The sequence below is a fragment of the Mus pahari genome, chromosome 3, assembly GCF_900095145.1.
Source record: "Mus pahari chromosome 3, PAHARI_EIJ_v1.1, whole genome shotgun sequence".
In the NCBI taxonomy this organism is placed as follows: Eukaryota; Metazoa; Chordata; class Mammalia; order Rodentia; family Muridae; genus Mus; species Mus pahari.
Genome location: NC_034592.1, coordinates 131639335 through 131659007, shown reverse-complemented (window position 1 = coordinate 131659007; position 19673 = coordinate 131639335). Strand labels below are relative to the sequence as shown.

Here is a 19673-nt window from a genome sequence, read left to right as displayed (position 1 = left end):
TTATTCCACAAAATAGAAACAGAAGGAACACTACTCAATTTGTTCTATGAAGCCACAATTATGCTTATACCTAAACCACATGAAGACCCAACAAAGAAAAAGAACTTCTGACCAATCTCCCTTATGAACATTCATGTAAACATACTCAATAAAATTCTTGCCAACCGAATCCAAGAACAGGTCAAAATGATCATTCATCACAATCAAGTAGGCTTCATTCCAGGAATGCAAGGATGGTTCAATATATGGAAATCCAGCAACACAATCCACTATATAAACAAACTCAAAGAAAAAAATCACATGATCATTTCATTAGATGGTAATAAAGCATTTGACAAAATCCAACACCCCTTCATGATAAAAGTCTTGGGAAGATCAGGAATTAAAGGCCCATACCTAAACATAGTAAAAGCAATATACAGCAAAGCAGTAGACAGCATCAAACTGAATGCAAAAAGACACTAAAAAAAATCTAGGAAATCCAGGACACAATGAGAAGACCAAATCTAAGGTAAATACATATAGAAGAGAGTGAAGATTCTGAACTTAAAGGCCCAGTAAATATCTTCCACAAAAATTTAAGCTGGTGGCTCCGATTCGAGAGAAACCTTCACTTTCGATTTCTCTTCTAACACCAGAGCACAACCACAATTTTGGGAAGCAAAACCCAATTTTAACAGTGTAAACAATCCATTCTTTTTAAAAATCACCACCAAAAACATTACTTGCTACAAAGTTTGGCTGCCTGTTCATGCACACAAATGTAAAAAGATGCAGCCCCCCAATACCTCAAAGAGACACCGCCCTAAACCATATCTTTTATAAGTCTGGTCTCTAGGATAAGAATTACATACCCAATTCAGGTATATCTTTAGAGACCTGTTTCCATGGGTTGGCTCATGCTGCATGTTGTAGTTCTAAATTACTCTAACCCAGAGTTACCAGTTTTAAGCCAACTTTCTGTTACCAGTGTTCCAAATTTTAATCATAACCAATAACTTATGAGCCAAGACATATAAAACATATTTATACCTTTAAAACCATTCAGAAACAAAAATGAAATGGCTGCATGCATTTGCTTATTTAAACCAAACAAATATCTTAATTTTTCTAGCTGTAATTTCAAGAGAGGAGCTCCTTGTTACCTGATGAATCCAATAATCACAAGCACAGAGATTTTTTGTAGGAAAAACAGCCATCAGTTCCCTTATCATAGAACTTGAGAAGCTGTTGGTCCCTTTAAGAGCAGCATTTACAATCAGCTCCTAACAGGGCTTCTCCAGCCACACTAGACTCCTGACTACAGGTGCAGGGCTCCAATGACCAATTGATACTGTTTATTTATTTTTCCTTTCTCTTCCATGGGTTTTTGGAAGGCCAGGACTCAGGAGCCTGACTTCTGCTGGTACACTCAATGCTTGACCCAGGGCAGAGGATTCTGGACCAGGTCTTGCCATTACTGTAACGTACGGCTGTGGGTCAGGGTGCAATTTTGGTTTTTCCTGAAAGATAATGGCTTTGATCTCAAAAATTATAGTCAAAAGTTCCCTCCCACAGCCAGTTAATGCCAAAAGTTGGCCACTCAGAGGCACAAAAAGTCTGTCAATGTCCTTTCTTGATCTCTACAGAAAGTTTATGGGCTCTAGTCCTAACTTCAGTACAGTGGTTAAGAGTCAAACTAGGGGGGTCATCACAGTCTGTCTCATCGTCTTAGTTACAAAGAATACAAACAGCACACATAATGTCAACAAACACAAACATATGCACCAAATGAAAGACCCAGAGGGTTGCTGAATCAGATGGCCGGTTCTCGACAAGAAAGTTACAGTATCGCTACTGACCCACAGATGTGATGAGGGTCCCCACAGATGGGAAAAGAGTCACCACAGATGGGATGGAGATCCCCTCAGATGGGACGGAGGCTCCCACAGATGGGACAGAGTCCCCACAGATGGGATGAAGTCCCTACAGATGGGACGAAGTCCCCACAAATGCCACAAATGGGACAGAGTCCCCACAAGTGGGACGGAGAGTGTTGTTGGAAAATACCAAAAATACCAGTTAAGAGTCACAAGGAAGTGGGAGTCAAGACAGTTTCTATGAACCTCTAACAATAGCACATTTGCATAAGGGGTTATAGGATCAGTCAGGGTGGGTCACGATGACTTTCTTTGAATGAACACTCCCCGAACCCAGGAAGCAGGTGGTGGAGGAATGTCACTATCTGTTTTATGATTAGCATGCCTTGGAGCATTGAGTCACAAAGGTCACATTTTCAAGCCTGGGCCTAAAGGCCTAGAATTTATGTTTTTATGTTTCACTTTTTCAAAATCATGGCTTTTATTAAATCAGTTATTAGTTTAGAAGGGACATATGGTGTGAAAGAGGGTATAGATAAATGATAAATCCCTTGATTAAGATTCAGTGATAACTGTTTCAACTATTTTTTCTTTTAAGTTGAAAATACTTTTAAAAAATACAATACATTCTGCTTAAATTTATGCTCTTTCATCACCTCTCAGATCCTTCCATTTTTCCCACCTATTCAACTTATCATCTTGTTCCTCTGTCTTGAGAAAAAAAATGGAAAACACAAAAATACACACAAATGTAAATAAAAAATGTTAAAAGACCCAATAAAGAACAAAAAACACCTACTTACATAGGCACCCAGACAAATAATCACACACACACACACACACACACACACACACACGCGCGCGCACACATATGCGCACACACATGCACACTTGCACATACACACACATACACACACACACACACACACACACACACACAAACACCCACCCCCAAATGCATACACACAGAAAGATAGAGATAGAAAGAGGGACGGACACACAGAGAGAAACAGAGAGACTCAGAGAGACAGGGAAACAGTTAATGAGACAGTGACAGAAGTGAGGGGAAACCTCATAAAAACACAAAATCATAAGTCATAACTCAATTTGGTTTGGATCTGTGTATAATGGCTCAGTCACCATGAGTTCATATGTTTTAGTCCTACTAAGTCTGAAAAACATACTTTTCATGGTGCCATCCAATGCCATCTCCATATATATATATATATATATATATATATATATATATATATATATAGAGAGAGAGAGAGAGAGAGAGAGAGAGAGAGAGAGAGAGAAGATTGCCCTCTTGTTCATTTCCCTGAACCATGAGGGGAGGGGTTTGATGAAAATATCCAGTTTGGGACTGAGTGTTCTAAGATCTTTTATTTTCTGCGCATTGTCCACTTATGGTCTCTATATTACTTCCAGTATTCAGGAGGATGTAGCTTCTCTTTTGATGACTGAGGAAGCCACAGATTTATGAGTACAGATATATAGTTAAGACTCAATTTATTGCTATATTCCTTTATCAGTAAATAATATTTGCTTTATCCATGAAGTAATAGCTATTAAGTGTTCTTAGTGTGTTCTTTGCAGTCATAGTAGCATCACTTATGGAAACAAAACCAAGAAAAAAGGGAGTTGGCACTGGTGTCCGGGTCTAAGCAGAGCAGGAGGAGGTGGTGGCAGTGGGAAGGTGGTTCCTTCTACCAAAGGCAAAGACAGATCTGATAAGAAGTCCAAGGATCTATCTAAAGATAAACAGGCCACTAAAGCATCAAGTGAGAAGGATCGTGGCAGAGATAAGAATAGGAATAGATGCAGTGCTTCAAGCTGAAGCAGCAGCACCAAGTCTAGGTCCAGCTCAACCTCCAGCTCAGGTTCCAGCACCAGCACAGGCTCAAGCAGTGGCTCTAGCTCATCCTCTGAATCAAGCTGCTCATAACGCTCCAGCACGTCCAGAAGCTCCAGTTCTAGCAGCTCCTCTGGCTCCCCAAGCCCTTCTCAGGGCAGGCATGACAACAGGTAGCATCCCCACTCCAAATCCAAACTACCTAAAAGACATGAAAAAGAGAGGAAAAGGCAGAGTCCTTCATTTAAACTTACCAAAGCATACACTGAGAGGCTCATCAGGAATGTGTTCAAGGATCATATCATGGAAATATTTTCTACTTACAGGAAAATTAAAATGATTGGCATGCCTGTAGAAAGGGTGCATCCTCATCTATCTAAAGGCTATGTGCCACAGACCAGCCTCAGTCAGCCTCCCTCAATCTGAGGGAAAATTTGGGGTTCTGGTTACAGGCATGGAAGGAGTTGGCAGGGATGACAAACAGACAAGGACACAGAGTGTGTGTATCTGAATGTATTTTCTCAAAGCAAGCACCAGTCTTATAATACAGAAGAAAAACAAGAAAGCTAGATGAATACATCTGCCAGGGTACATCTACACAAACAAAGAAATGCATACATAAAAAGATGGCGGGAGCCAGGTCAAGTTTACAACTGAAAATAGGAACAACCCTTAATTAAGATCAGCTAAACACAGGAGCCAGGTGAATGCTCTGATGCAATGCTAGTCTATTGTTAAACCCACCACTATGGGTCCTTTAGTAAATACCTGATTATGCTATTCCTCTGGGCCTATTTAAAATCCTGCACCAGGGGAATTCCATTCTACTAAACCTTTCATGAAACCACAACCCACCTATTTCCTAGGCCACTGTGTATTCCTGTGTGTTGGTGTGACTCGGCTATTCTATGTAATTACTATGGAGACTAGCTCTGAGCTTTCTAGCTCTTGTTCAAGTAAATTGTAATGCCTAATTATTTTCACTATCTCTACTAGAGGTAAATTAGAATGTTACTGAAGAGGTAACATTCTTACTGAATTCCAAGCTCAAGGTCGGTTCAAGGACTTTCTAGGACATTGGAACACTGGTGGAGGCTTAGCTATATGTCAAAATCAATCATTAAAGGCACTTACAATAAAACAATACTGAAAGAGAGTACACAGATCCATTCACTAAACTAATTCGGGGACAGGTTTTGAGTATATGTGCTATGGGAATGCCAAGGTTCCAGGAGGCTAAGTTTCCATGAAACTCTTTGCCTCAGGACTGCTTCCAGGTTTTCTAGGCCTCTCTCACAAGTCACTACTGGAGTGAATGTAGCAGCTATGCATATATGGAATTTGAGAACCCAGATGAGGCAGAGAAGGCACTGAAACACATGAATGGAGGACAAATTGATGGCAAAGTGATCACTGCTACTGCTGAATTGTCACCCCGACATTGGTCACCACCTCGGCAATTCAGTCTTCCCAGGAGAATGCTTCCACCACCTCCCATGTGGCATAGGTTATCCCATGGAAAAGAGGAAGCTCTCAATCCCCAAGACACAGGTCCCTGTACCTAGGAGGTTTCAATCTCCTGGCCAATGCCATGCCCAGGAACTGATCCAGCACCAACTCCTCCTGATGAGCAGAGACATTGATTCACACCTCTGTATCTTTCTTTCTTTTTTTTTTTTGGTTTTTCGAGACAGGGTTTTTCTATATAGCCCTGGCTGTCCTGGAACTCACTTTGTAGACCAGGCTGGCCTTGAACTCAGAAATCTGCCTGCCTCTGCCTCCCAAGTACTGGGATTAAAGGCATGCGCCACCACTGCCGGGCATACCTCTGTATCTTATGTTCTCCAGACTCAGTTTTGTCCTTTTCTCTAGACAAATGAGGATCTGTATGGAAGGATCCATTACCAGGTAGGCTTAGAAGACTGCAGTTAAGATATTTTGTCTGCAGGAGGGTTCTGACTTGTAGAAGTACTGTTGATTCAGGACTGTTCCCATAGAGGTACCATGTTATTTTCTGGCTAGAAATTTCACTCCTTCAGTTCTTGATAGTCTGGTAGCAGAGCCAGCTGGAACTTATGGCAGCACACCATTTTCCACAGATGACCCAGAACCAGTCAGACAACCTGGTCAAGCCATTACTGTGCCACACCTGTAAAAAGGACCATGTGCTGTTCTATTAGGCCTGACCATGTTCCCTGCTGAGTACTCTTCAACTTCTAGGGTTAAAACCTTTGAATAACTCCTCCACAAATGCTTATCTTTTCTGTCCCCATGTATCTGCTACTTTCTAGAATTGGTGAGCCAGTTCTACAGGGTCCTCATGAAACCTACCATACCCCCATTGTCACCTGTCATTCATAGTGATGTTGCAGGTTAACCTTGACAATTTGTACATTTCCCATTTATTGTACAGTCAGTCCTAAGCCATTGTATATAAAGCATAGATTCTCATAAACACAAAAGCAAAAGCATGTATTTTGCTAGAACCACTAAGTTTATAATTATTTCCTCCACCTGGTGCAAATATATCTAACTTAGCTATAAGCCAGTTAGAGTATATGGTGGATATTCCAAGAGAAGAATTAGCCATAATTCAGACAGGGACAATTATCGGTCAGTTTTTGACTGTGGGATGGTAGCACCATCCCTTCATTTGATGCCTTGTCTTTCTACTGGAGGTGGATTCTATAAGTTCTCTTTCTCCACTGTAGCACATTTCATCTAATGTCTCTCCCTGCAACACCTGCGAGTCTCTCACCTCCCAGGTCTCTGGTACATTCTAGAGGCACCCCCTTCTCCTACCTCCTGAGGTTGCCTGCTTCTATTCTTTCTGCTGGCTGTCAGGGTTTCAGTCCTGTTCCCCCTACAATACCTGATCAAGGTCCCATCTTCCCTTCTCTGTCAAACTTTTCCACCCAGGTACCTTTCTCCCTTCTCCACTCCTCTTATTGCTTTCTTCTCCCTCTCAAGTGCGATTGACACATCCTCTCTTGAGCCCTTCAGCTTGTTAGCCTTCTTGACTTCTATGGATTTTATTCTGGGTATTCTGTAACTTTTGGGCTAATATCCACTTTAATTTATTTCTTTATGTCTTTCTTGCCCACTTTATCATCAAGTAGGGAATTTTTGACCTTAAATGAGTATGTGGACTTTTTCTTATATTGTTATTGATGGCCAGCCCTAGTGGGAAGATGTTTAAATTTGGTTTTGTTATACACAATCTTGGTTTCTACATCTATGTTTATTGAGAGTTTTGTTGGGTATAGTAGGCTGGGCTGGCATTTCTGTTCTCTTAGCATCTACATGATATCTGTTCAAGATCTCCTGGGTTTTAGAGTGTTTCTTGAGATGTCTGGTAAAGTGATGATAAGTATGTCCTTATATGTTACTTGACCTTTTTTCTTTAGCACTTTTAATATTCTTTGCTTGACATGTGCATTTATTTGCTGGTTTGGTCATTATGAAACAAGAAGAATTCCTTTTATGGTCCAATTTATTTGGTGTTCTGTAAGCTTCTTGTATGCTTGTGAGCTTCTCTTATTTAGGGTATAGGCATTTTCTTTTATGACGTTGTTTAAGGTCTTTACTGGCCCTTTCAATTTGGAATCTTCACTCTCTTTATACCTGTTATTCTTAAGTTTGCTTTTTACATTGTGTCCTGGATTTCCTGGATATTTTAGGTTAGGAAATTTTGCACTTTGTATTTTCATTGACTGTTTTTTCAATATGGTCTTATGACGTATGTCAATATGGTATTTTGACTATAGCATTCTATGCCTCAGATTCTTTCTTCTATCTTTTGTATTCTGTTGGTGATTCTTGCATCTGTAACTCTTGATTTCTTTTCTAGGTTCTCCATCCCTAGTATTTTCTCCCTGTGTATTTCTTCCTTGATCGTTTATATATTTTTAGATTCTCAACACTTTTCTTCAATTCCTTCACATGTTGATTGTATTTTCATTTATTAATTATGGGGTTTATCTGTTTCCTATTTGAGGGCTTCTACTTCTTTACCTATGTTTTTCTGTATTTCTTCAAGGGAGCTATTTTTCTCCTCATGAAAGTTCTCTATCATCTTCATGAAATGGTATTTTAAGTTAGAATCTTGCTTTTCAGGTGTGATAGGGTGGCTTACTGTGTTGAGAGAACTGGATTCTGATGATGCCAAGTGGCTTTGGTTTATGGTGCTAATGTTCTTGTCTCTAATTATCTGGTTATTTCAGGTGCTAACTGGCCTTGCTGTCTATGAACAGAGTCTGCCCCTCCTGTGAGCCTGGCTATGATAGACCTCCTTAGGTCAGGCTGTCTCTAGGTTTGGGAGGGGATCTGGAGCACCTGATCTGTGAACCTAGATCTGAGGGACCTCCAGTAAACCTAGTTGTGTCAGAACTCCAGGGATTCATTCTGTCAGTGGGGGGGGGGGGCAGGGTAGGAGGAGCTAAAGTACAGGATCTGCTCCTGGGTGCAGTTACAGATAGGAAGGCAGATGTGTTTCTAGCAGGTTTGGAGGTCTGTCATCCTCTGGGGAGGGACTTAGGGGTTCCCAGTTAGGCCATATATTGTGGCAGGGGGCATGTGTCACCTGTGAGCATGGCGATGTGATGTCAGACCTCCTGGTGGTCAAGTTGTCTCTGGGTGTGGGCAGGGCATAAGGCCTCCTTGTCTTCAGTTTTTAATGGCATAATTTCAGGCTTAGTCCTTCATTTAATGTGTAAATTGGAATTGACAATGTTATCAGAAGAATTTTTATTTATTTCAAAGGTAGTGTCTCTGGTTTGATGAATGCAGAATGAATATGATAACATTTAATGATAAACAGTTTATTCAAATCACAACATTGTGTTAATGTTGATGTTGAGAAGAATTGGTATTTAGTTTTACCCATGTATGAATTTTTAATTATCTACCCTTTCTGTTATGGGTTTTATGATAGCCTTTTATTATAGACTTTTTACAAATATCCAATGAAATTTTAATTATATATATATATCAAAAATTCATATAATAATTATATAACATCATGTGAAAAAGATATGTTTTATCAAGAGTCCTAGAAAGTAAAACGAAACCAATAATTTATTTAGTTTTGTTTCACCCTCTTTTTTTGTCATAAAGTAGGTGGGTTTTTTTCTGTCAAAGGACAGATAGAAACACTTTAAGGAAATGTGCTTAGCTCTAAAGAATGGGGAGCTATAACTCAATTTGAGGCCCAGAGTTTTAATACAGCAGAATGACATAAGACAATATTTCAATATAATGTATATAGAAACAAAATTTTCAATATTATGCATTTGAAAAAGACATTTGAATCTCAGCCAAAATGAATTTTTTGACCAGTGGTAGGTAGGGACCAGAACAACTAGAGTAGAGAGTGCAACCACAGTAAGCAGACAAAGCAATTAGATGGCTAATCAGCAGTCTCCTGTTCTCTCTCTCTCTCTCTCTCACACACACACACACACATACACACACACCCCAACTCCTCATTCTCAGTTTCCAAATAGGCCTACCATATGTCTTATATCTCAATTTTTCTCAATGGGACCACCATTGTATTCTTACTTGCAACCTGATTGTTGCCCCTTCCTGTTTATAGTGGTTTTCCATGCAGTACTTTACCCCAGATAGGAAAAAGTACAGGCTAAGGAAGTAAATATTAGTGCGAAATATTCTCATTTAGGAAGGAGAACTTCTGTCTACTCCACCCTCTAAATACTGGATATCATTTGGACTAGCCCTATGCATACTGCCACAGATGATCAATTAACATATGCTCAGCAGTTATGTCTGGGTGATGCTGTTTCCTTGGTATGATTCATCACCTCTGACTTTTACAATCTTTTGCCTTCTCCTCTGAAAGTTCCATGAACCTTGATAGGAAGGAATTAATCAAGACATCCCATTTAGAACTGAGTTTTTTTAAAAACTCTGACTCTCTGTGAATTGTAAAGTTGTGGTCTGTCTCTGTATTAGTTGTCCTCTACTGCAGGACAAAGCTTGTTGATGATGTCTGAACAAGATACTTATCTCTGGGAATAGTACAGTGATATTAGGGGTTATTTCATGGTTAAGGTCCTTTAAAAGAATAATTGGATATGTTTTACTTTTAGAACTATTGGATATCTAGTCTCAGGTTCTTGGTTATCTAAGCAGTGTCAGGTATTATTTCCATCTCAAGGAGAGGGCTATATTCCTACTACATAGTAATTGATTACTAATACAATGTATGTGCCAGTTACACCAGTGTAACATGCCTGTAAGTTATCATTGAAGGCCTAATCTGTGTTGGTATGTACCTTTCTACTCTGATAGCAAGAACTTTAATTACAAAACTATGAATATTTGTAGTTATTAGGATTGTAGTAAGTCAGAAGATTGAATTCTCTGTGTTCAGTGAAATATGTGTCTTCAACAATAGGATCTTACCTTCAGTTTCTGAAGAGGAAAAAAAAAACAGAACAAAACAAAAATCCTTGGTAAAAGTCTGAGTTTTTTGAGGAGCATGAATAGAGTCTCTATTTGCCTATAATTTAATTAAACATATCCGATTCCTGACACTGGAGATATCATTTAGTGGTGGTGGTTTCTTTGAGGCTTTGTTTCCAATGATTTGTTGTCAACTTGATTTAGCTTTGTTTTACATATGTATATAGTTCAAGGAAATTCTACTACAGTAGGGCTCAATAAAATTCCTCAAATACTCCTTAGAGTTAGTTGTCTCTATCCTTATTCCATGCCTTATCTTGTTCTTCACTCTACCTCATCCTTTAATTTTCCCACTCAATTTCTTTATCTTTCTAAAACTACATATATTTATCATTTATCATTAAGTCTTGTTTGTATTTATTATAACCAAGACTTTTAATTGATAGAATGCTATGTATTGGCTTATCTCTATTCAGACCTTTGCCTTACCTGTCTCTATGACAGGTGGTAAGGATTATCAAAGTGGAGGAGAATAACTCCCATAATTGATATAATCATGAATGAGGTCAAGAGAAAATCTTTTTTATTTTGAGTTACTTATGTCTTAAACACAGTAACTAATTACTTGAAAAACATTCTTTGGCATATTAGTCATTGCTATGAGCAGTTTTCCCTCCCTAAATTGCCTCATGGTCTTTTTTTGTCCATCTATTGTTGAATGTGTCTGGACCCAATCTTGTGAAAACCACCTAAGCGTAGTCAGAATAATTTGTTTTTCAAAAAGCAATGTTTCTGCTATGCCAAGTAGAAAGAAGTCAAGAAAAAAGTGATACATCACCCTGTATCATCAGGCCTGTGTCCTCTCCCCAAACCAAGCTGTCATCAGTTTCTTCCTTGATTAGTAAAGTAAAAGCAAAGAAAAACTAGGACACCCAAGGTAATAATTTCTTTTTAATTTCTTCTCTAGTTTCAAAATATTAGTTCAGAACTAAACTGCCTTGTAAATAAGGCAAAAGAACAGGGAAGTTCATGTCTATGGAAGAACTATAACCTAGAAGAATGCCATATTTAGCTGCCTGAAACATATGTCCACCAATGTAGAGAGAGCAGTTAAAATGGGTAATGGTATTGTGTTCCGTTGCATCTCTGATATCAGAATGTTACCAAGAGAGGCAATTTCCATTTACTACATATATTTGTAGTACATAAAAATGTATGTTCATAGTAGATATCCAAGGGTCATGTAATAATTTCAGTTTAGGGTGCATTCTGTTTCCTCTCAGTCCGTAACTTCTCATCAACTTCATTCAGGCCACCTTTCTATCCTGGATACATTACTCTATCAACATTGATGAAATTTTAGTTTTATTTTGTGACTAACTCATTTGACTTCTTTTTCTGTGTGAGCACACATTTAAAAGTATCCACTGGAGCCTAACACGCTCATTAATTGGTATAGAAATGAAAAATAATGCCTACTTTTCTTTCAAATCCAGAAGTATCTCTGCACTCAACAGGGAAAAGTCATACCTCTTGACCCTATCTTTGATTCATGATTTACTATTGAAAAAAACAATCTTTTTTAGGACCCTTCTTTGAAACAAAAGTTCAGGAAACATCAGCTTTTTAAAATCATGATTGCAAAACATAAGTAATGCTTGGAAGATTGCATCTGGCAGCTGATTCCTTTATGTTCAGATTTAACATTCTGCTTTTTTTTTTTTTTTCTAATTCTCTGATGTTCCCTGATTTTTTCCTTGGTGGAATAAGCATTCTGTTTAGAGAAAAATAATCTCATCTTATTTCCTTTCAATATCTTGATCAGCAATATATTCATTACCAAATATGTCTGCCACCTAACCAGGATACTTTTTCTGCTTTAACTACAGAGGTTCATGTAATTGGTATCTTTTTTTCAAGTAATCTAGTCTTCTCTTTCCTTGGTGCTTTCTAAAACCATGGAGAAACATTGGAATATAGTGTTGGTAATGTACTTTTTTATATTTTTATTGATTGTTTGCAAATTTCTCACCATGTTCACCAGTCACTTTCAATTCTTATTCCTCTCAGATCTACCCTCCCAACATTATGTCTTTTCCTGAAAGAAAGAAAGATAGACAGAAATAAAGGAAGGAAGGAAGGAAGGAAGGAAGGAAGATAGAAAGATAAAAGTAGACCACGATAAATTTGTGTTCTACACATAGTCATTGGTGCATGGTCACACTGTAAGTATCTAGTCCACTAAAGACAACAGATCCTTTTTCTTCTCCCTAATGGCCACCCCTACCACAAGCCATCAACTGTGAAGAGCTGTGTTTCAGCACATTTATAATAGTTTTAAGTACTCTTGCAAGTGGCTTCTCATATGGAATGTTTCCTTTTCCTTTTGGGGTGTCAAGGTGATAGGGAATTTTTCAAAGAAGCAATCAGTGTCTCTCATTCACAATTATGAGACCATACTTATGCATATCACCACAAAAGAATCTTACATGCCCATAATATCAGAACAGATTATGGACTTTCACATGGTTTCCAAAAACACCTAGATGAATGACAAGGCTTTTGCCAGCAGCATGGCTCAACCAAAACAGTAGACAATGTTTCTCAGTTCTTTGCTACCTCTAAATTGAGTTTTGCTTCCTTGGGCTTACACTAGTATACTCTCTATGAATAAGTGGAAATATTTCCCTAGGTAGTTTTTTTTTTTTTTTTAGTTTGGAAGTACTGTAGATGCTTTAAAACTCCAGGGTCCCTCATTTCAATCAACATCTATAATTTCCCTAATGAATCTTGGCTGGGTGAGTCCTTATCCACAGGGGATGCTTGGTTCCTTGGTGTACAGCCTGAAATTTCTTTGGAGATATCATACTTTTTTCCTAAACAAAGTACACATTTCCTTTCATATACTTCTTTTTCACTGGAGACATGGAAAAGAGTTGAGAGCAATAACCTTTTCAGAGAATCTTGCTATACATTTCAAAATTTACTCTGTCTAACACATTTATTCATTTCTTAAATTTTAGATATATTCTAGTTCTCAGGACAGGCTGAATATGCCAGAATATTTGAGAGCATATAACTTTGACAGACTTGATCCCATTTTCCAAAATCACTGTTCTTTTGCTCTGATATCCGTTTGATGGGGCTATTACCATTCATAACTCTCTGAACATGTTTTTCAAAATTCTGCCTACAATTAAACTTTACTCCAGAATCTGAGGATTTTTCTATTCTCACAGTTGGAAACTCTTGTGCATTCCTAAGAAAGACTGATTGTAAACAACACATAACCAGATTCTCATATTTGTCATAGAAATGTGCCTAATCTTTCTTCACTGGTATGATAAAATCTATCAAAAAATTTAAAAGAACTAAGCAACAGCTTATTTTTATTTAATGATTTTCTTCAGGTTATTGTCAAATTTCCCAAATCATCATACATATTTTATAGCATTAAAAATTAGTATAATCAATATGTGTCATCCAACACATCTTTATCTTCCTTAATGAGAACTGTATCATGAAAAATAAGATTAGGCTTGGAAATATTAGTCAAGTACTGTGTTATATTACATTATTGGTAAAATTGAGGTCTTCATTCAGTAACCACAGACTTACAGTTGTAAATGGCATTTATGATTCTTCATCATACTGTTAACTTCATCAAAGCCCATCTATATGAAAGTACTTGACCACAAGAAAATTTAAACTTTCATTATCGGAATATATTATAAAAATGTTAATTACTTTACTCTATAAAAACATATTTTAATTTATAGTTTATCTTTCTACTTTAACAGAAAAACAAGAAATGCACTGAAATTGCAATTGCAAATGCCTCCAAATATTTGACCTAAATAAGAAATCTGCTAGCATATTCACATTTACCAAACAAATAGTTAAATTACAGGCTGAAGTGAATATGTACTCTTTTACTGCTTCATATTCATTGCAGGTAAAATTCAATAGATTTTGATCAATCATGCTTATCAACAGTTAATATTATCTGAAGAAATGAGTATGTGTTTTCTTCCATGTACATGTTTGCAAGAGTTTCCGATGAGTAATTACAGGTCTTTTTAATTGCACCTAGTAATTTAGGATATGTTCAGCTTATATTTGTTTTAGTTTTAACAATGAGAAAGTCCAGATAACTTAAGATAATTAATATTAAGTTCCACCTAAGTTCTATACTACTATAATAATGCTTTGTTCACAGGATTATTGTGTTTATTTCTTTAATCTTTATTTGATCTTAGTGATTACACCTCAATGAATTCACATTTCCTGTCATCCTTATTCCCTTTTCCTTTTAAAACAGCTGCTGTTTTTATAATTCAGCTGTTCTCTCTGGAGTACTACTTAGAATGAGTGAAGGCAAGTCCTCAGGCATGCTATTGTTAAGGATTCCACCTTGTCTACCAAATTTAGACTGTTCTATTACTCTACATGTCTGTTATATGATCACTGGACTTTGTACTTGAGTTAGACTTTGGTGGTAGCAAGAACCATTTTTACCAACTTTTAAAAATTTTTATTTTATTTTATTTTTAATTTATTTTTTACACTTTATATTCCATTCCCCGCCCCTCCATCCACCCTCTGACTGCTCCACATTCCACACCTCTTCTCCCCTACAGGATTGCCCTTGTCAGCTTCTTTCATCCTTCCCTAATTCAACAATAGGGGTCAGCTGCTTTTGTCAATTGATTGGGTGCAAATATCTGCATGTGATTCTTTCAGCTGCTTGTTGGATCTTTCAGAGGGCAGTCATGATAGATCCCTTTTTGTGAGTGCTCCATAACCTCAGTAATAGTGCCAGGCCTTGGGACTTCCCCTTGAGCTGGATCCCACTTTGGGCATGTCACTGGATCTTCTTTGCCTCAGGTACCTCTTCATTTCCATTCCTGTAATTCTTTCAGACAGGAACAATAATAGGTCAGAGATGTGGCTGTGGGATGGCAACCCAGTTCCTCATTTGATGGCCTATATTCCTACTGAATGTGGGCTCTGTAAGTTTCTTCTCCCTACTGCAGGATGTTTTATCTAAGGTCCTTCCCTTTGAGTCCTGGGAATCTCTCACCTCCCAGGTTTCTGGTGCATTCTGTGGGGTCCCCAACCTCATATTTCCTGATGTTGTCTGCTTATATTCTTTCTGTTGGCCATAAGGGCTTCAGTCCTTTTTCCACACTCAATACCAGATCAGGTTCCCCTCCACTTCCCAATATTTTACCCTATCCTGTCCACTTTCCCTCCCAGGTCCCTCTATCCCTCCCCACTTGTGATTTCTTTTTTCTCTCTCCCAAGTGGGACTGTGTCGTCCTTACTTGGGCCTTTCAGCTTGTTGAGCTTTTTGAGTTCTGTGGACTGTATCTTGGGTATTCTGTACTCTTTTTTGGCTAATATCCACTCCTTAGTGAGTACATACCATGCATGTCCTTTTGGTTCTGACTTCCCTTTGCATTTCTGCAATCTTTAGACCCTATGACACAGTGAAGAACTTGTTGACCAATGAATTAAAATTTGTCTTGGATTTATGTGTTCTGGAATCATGATGATAGGCAATCTCTACCATGATTGAAAATATCAGGCCAAAGAACTATATTTAACATTGATTGTATACATTCTTCTCCAGAAATTATGTCATCTCTTTCCATGGTTGTCATTGACATGTAGATATCCACATTCAACTTCAGGTTTTCTTATTTCATTATCTGTTTTGGTTTGTAGAGGTCATAGTATATGTGCAACTCTCTCACTGAAAAGGAGTCTTTGAAGAGTTCAGTCTTTGAAGGACTCAGAAACCCATATTTGGAGCCATGGAACTGGTACCTTTGAGTCAGGTGCTTTGTGCTTTATCAGTTTAGCAAGTCATAAGCATCCATAACTAACTCTTGGAATTTAATTTAATGAAGCTCTGAATCTATGTCCTCTGACATTATGCTGATATATCCTCCCTAGAAGTATATCAGAAATGTGAATCTACTTTGATTTTCACCATTTAATTATGATCTATCTAGAGTGGCACCTTGAAGAAAATCATTTTAGGACTCATAATTAGCTAAAAATCTAGATTTCATGAAAATATTCTTAGTGTTGAAACATCAGGAAATTTAACCACCAGGTCTAAAGATACCATATATTGCTTGTTTCTTCCTATGAAGGATTATTTTTATTATGTTGAATTATGTGTAAGTTTGTATGTGCATGTTTTTGTTTATTTTTACATCTCTTTGTGTCCCTTCATATGTGTGTTCATGTGTGTTCTAAATTGTCTGGCCATAGTGATAGGTAGTTGAGTGCAGTGTTCCTGGAGCGCAGAAGACTTGGGTCCACATAGTTTCAGTTATAGAAATTTTTCAGCTGCCTGACATGCATGCTGAGAAATGATCTCAGGTCCTAGAAATAGCAGTGAGTCTTATTAACCACAAAACCACCCCTTAAGGGTTATTTGTTTGTTTCTCTGTTTGTTTGTTTGTTTTAAAATTTTATCTCATCTCAAATAAAACATATGTGCAATCTAGTTAGTTAATCTATCCCTTCCATTGTGTAACTTCCTTATCATCTCTAGTCATGGAGTATAATAGACTCTACCCCTTCCCTGTCACAAAGAACACATTTCTGTCCATTGTTCCTACTCCTGATATCAGGAGTATCAAGAGTATCAATTTTGACTCTAAGTCAAAATTGAGGCAGTTCAATAATTAAATACTATGACTCCCTATGAGAGTTACAATGAGTAGCAATTCATTTTGGATACTTATTGCATGATGAATATAAACTTTTACATCATCATAAAGTTTTCCACCATCCTAGAATGGTTCACGTAGTGAATATATATTTGCCTGAATGCAATTAAAGCTAGCACATGAAACGTGTAAGAACAAATGGAAACATGTAACAATCTAAGTCTCAGACAAAGGACCAGCTCCCATTTCTCTGCAACATTCTAAGAACATATCAAAGATTTCCTTTAGTGTCTTGATTACTGTTCCATAGTTGAAATGGAGAACTTTTATGAAACATCAATTCTATATGTCACTGAACAGGCCATATCTTGTCCACAGACCAGATGCAAGTTTCACACATTATTTAACAAAGCTATTTTCTTTCTGCCCTCAAACATTAGTTCTACTGTAGCTCCACTCCCATTATAGATACAATTTTTCATCTGGGTCACAAAGTGAACATCTTTTAAGTCACATTTATCTTTAAAAAATGAATAAGAATTCCCAAATCAAGGAACCAGAAAACTCTGGAGAAAATTTTATTTCATATAAGTCCCTTGGGAAGAAACATGAGTTTGTGGAATATTAACCATCATCAAAAGAATCATTCCTTTCAATCAGGTCATTTGAGAAGATTTTTCATACCAGTGGTCCAAGTACATAAATTGGAAGTGATTTTGTTGCTGTTTTACACACAACTTCAAGAATAACTTCTCTGTGTCCTGTAAAACCATTTTGATAAAAAAATGAATAAAAATTACTATGTATTTAGCATCAAACTAGAACATAAATTACCAATTACAAATCGATTTAAGACTTCATACTCATGACTTAATAATATTTATAATTTACATACTTGTCAGGTAAAATTTTATTCTAGTTAGAAATGATGTAGTCAAGATAATCACTGAAATTTATCTGATTTAAATCTCTTGATAAATAAAAGCCCACTGCCTTTGGACAAAAGAGCCTGGGGATAAAAATAAGGGGATTTATGTACTGGATTGCATAACAATACACATACATGTTAGGGGTATTGAGAGAGAAAAGTTGCCTAATTATTTTTATCACAGAATTCTGAAGGGCCATATGAGTTCTTTCACAGATACGATAGAGTGAATGTACAATTGATGACAGTGGAAAGTCAAAAACCTAGAAACATACTATAAAACATCAGAAGTATTGCTATAAAACATCAGAAGTATTAGCTATGATTATAAGAAAATATAATCAAATTTCACATTATGCCCAGGAGAGAACAGATTATAAATAAATTAACTTGAGCAAAGATTTATCATTTAAAATGAAACTAGAATGTACATGGGATAAATGATGAGAGAATATTTCAAAAATGTGTTCAGGGCAAATCTCACATTTATTCTATCATCTAAGAAAGAAAAGCATGCCATAATTACAATAAATATGGCTATCTTGATCTATACTATACAAGTTATATTATAAAAGTAGTTTCTATTGAGAGATATTTGCTCTTTCAACAACAACAACGTTTTACCAAAACTAATATATCCAAACAAAAATGATCCAACCTTTCCATGAGGTGAGCAGTGAGATTGATTGCTCTGTTGATTTGTAAGCTACAGTTAATACTGAGGAGGAGGGCATGAGGCAGCAGAGCCCCCTCATGCTCTCCCTAAGTCAAGTGAAATCAAGAGAACACTAAGTCTGAGAAGAGTCAAGGAAGTCACATGGGATTCTGTATTAATTATTCTTAGTTTCAGTTAAACCATAAGGAAGATGTGACCCCACCAATTTTGTGGTTCTAATATTCTGTGTCCCTCATAAATGTTTAATTTTTTAAATATTTTGCACCATGTAGACTTGTAAATGGCTACAATGAAGTGACCAGAGTTCTGAGAGTGATTAATCAAAACAAACAAACAAAAGACATGAAAAAAATCTCAACAATAAACCAAAGTTTAACATAGTCACTGGAAATTTTTTGAGAATATTTTAACTAGAATTGGACAGAAGGATCAGAAAGCAACCAAGTCTATGTTCATACTTAACAGATAAATAATGGAGAATAATAAATTTTTATTAATTTTATTATTAGTTTTACATTCCAAAATTTCCTGAAGGGTGAACCCTTGTGGGTATCACATACCACTGGCTCATCAAGACACTGCAAGACTAACTACATTCTCTCCCACTGAAGTCAGCTAAGCATGAACCATTAGGGAATACACAGTCAGGCAAAAGATTCAGGGACAGCTCCCACTCCACATGTTGGGAGATCACATGAAGGCCAAGTTACAGTTTTACTATGTATGGGGGAATCTAGTTTTAGCCTGTCATTCTCTGATATTCCCAAAGGGTCCATGTTAGTTGACTCTGTCTACCTACCTCTTTGGGTCTTTCAGTGTTTGCTCCAACTCTTCCACAAGACTCTCAGAGGTCCATATAATGTTTGATTATAGGATTCTGCATATGTTTCCATTTGCTGCTTGATGGAGCCTCTCAGACACAATTATGCTAGGTTCCTACCTATAAGCAAAATACAGTATTATGGGTAGTATCGGGGATTGATTATTGCCCATGTGATGAGTAAGTGTTCAATCTTTCCATCTATCTCTGCTCTCTCTTTTTCCCTGCACATTTTGTAAGCAGGATGTATTTTAGGTCCAAGATCTTATAGATGGGTTGCTGTCTTTTTTTACTCCCTGGGAATCCTGCAACTTCAGGATGTATATTCTCCACTGCTATGATTGCAGATACAGTTGCCCTTAAAGACACCCTGGGGTTTACCCCCATCCCAGGTCTCTTGTATATCCTAGAGATGGTCTC

The 19673-nt window shown here is 37.3% G+C and overlaps 1 pseudogene; it reads left to right on the top strand.

Moving 5' to 3' along the window:
• Nucleotides 1–491: 491 nt before the first annotated feature.
• Nucleotides 492–5711, top strand: LOC110318026 (annotated as a pseudogene).
• Nucleotides 5712–19673: the final 13962 nt, after the last annotated feature.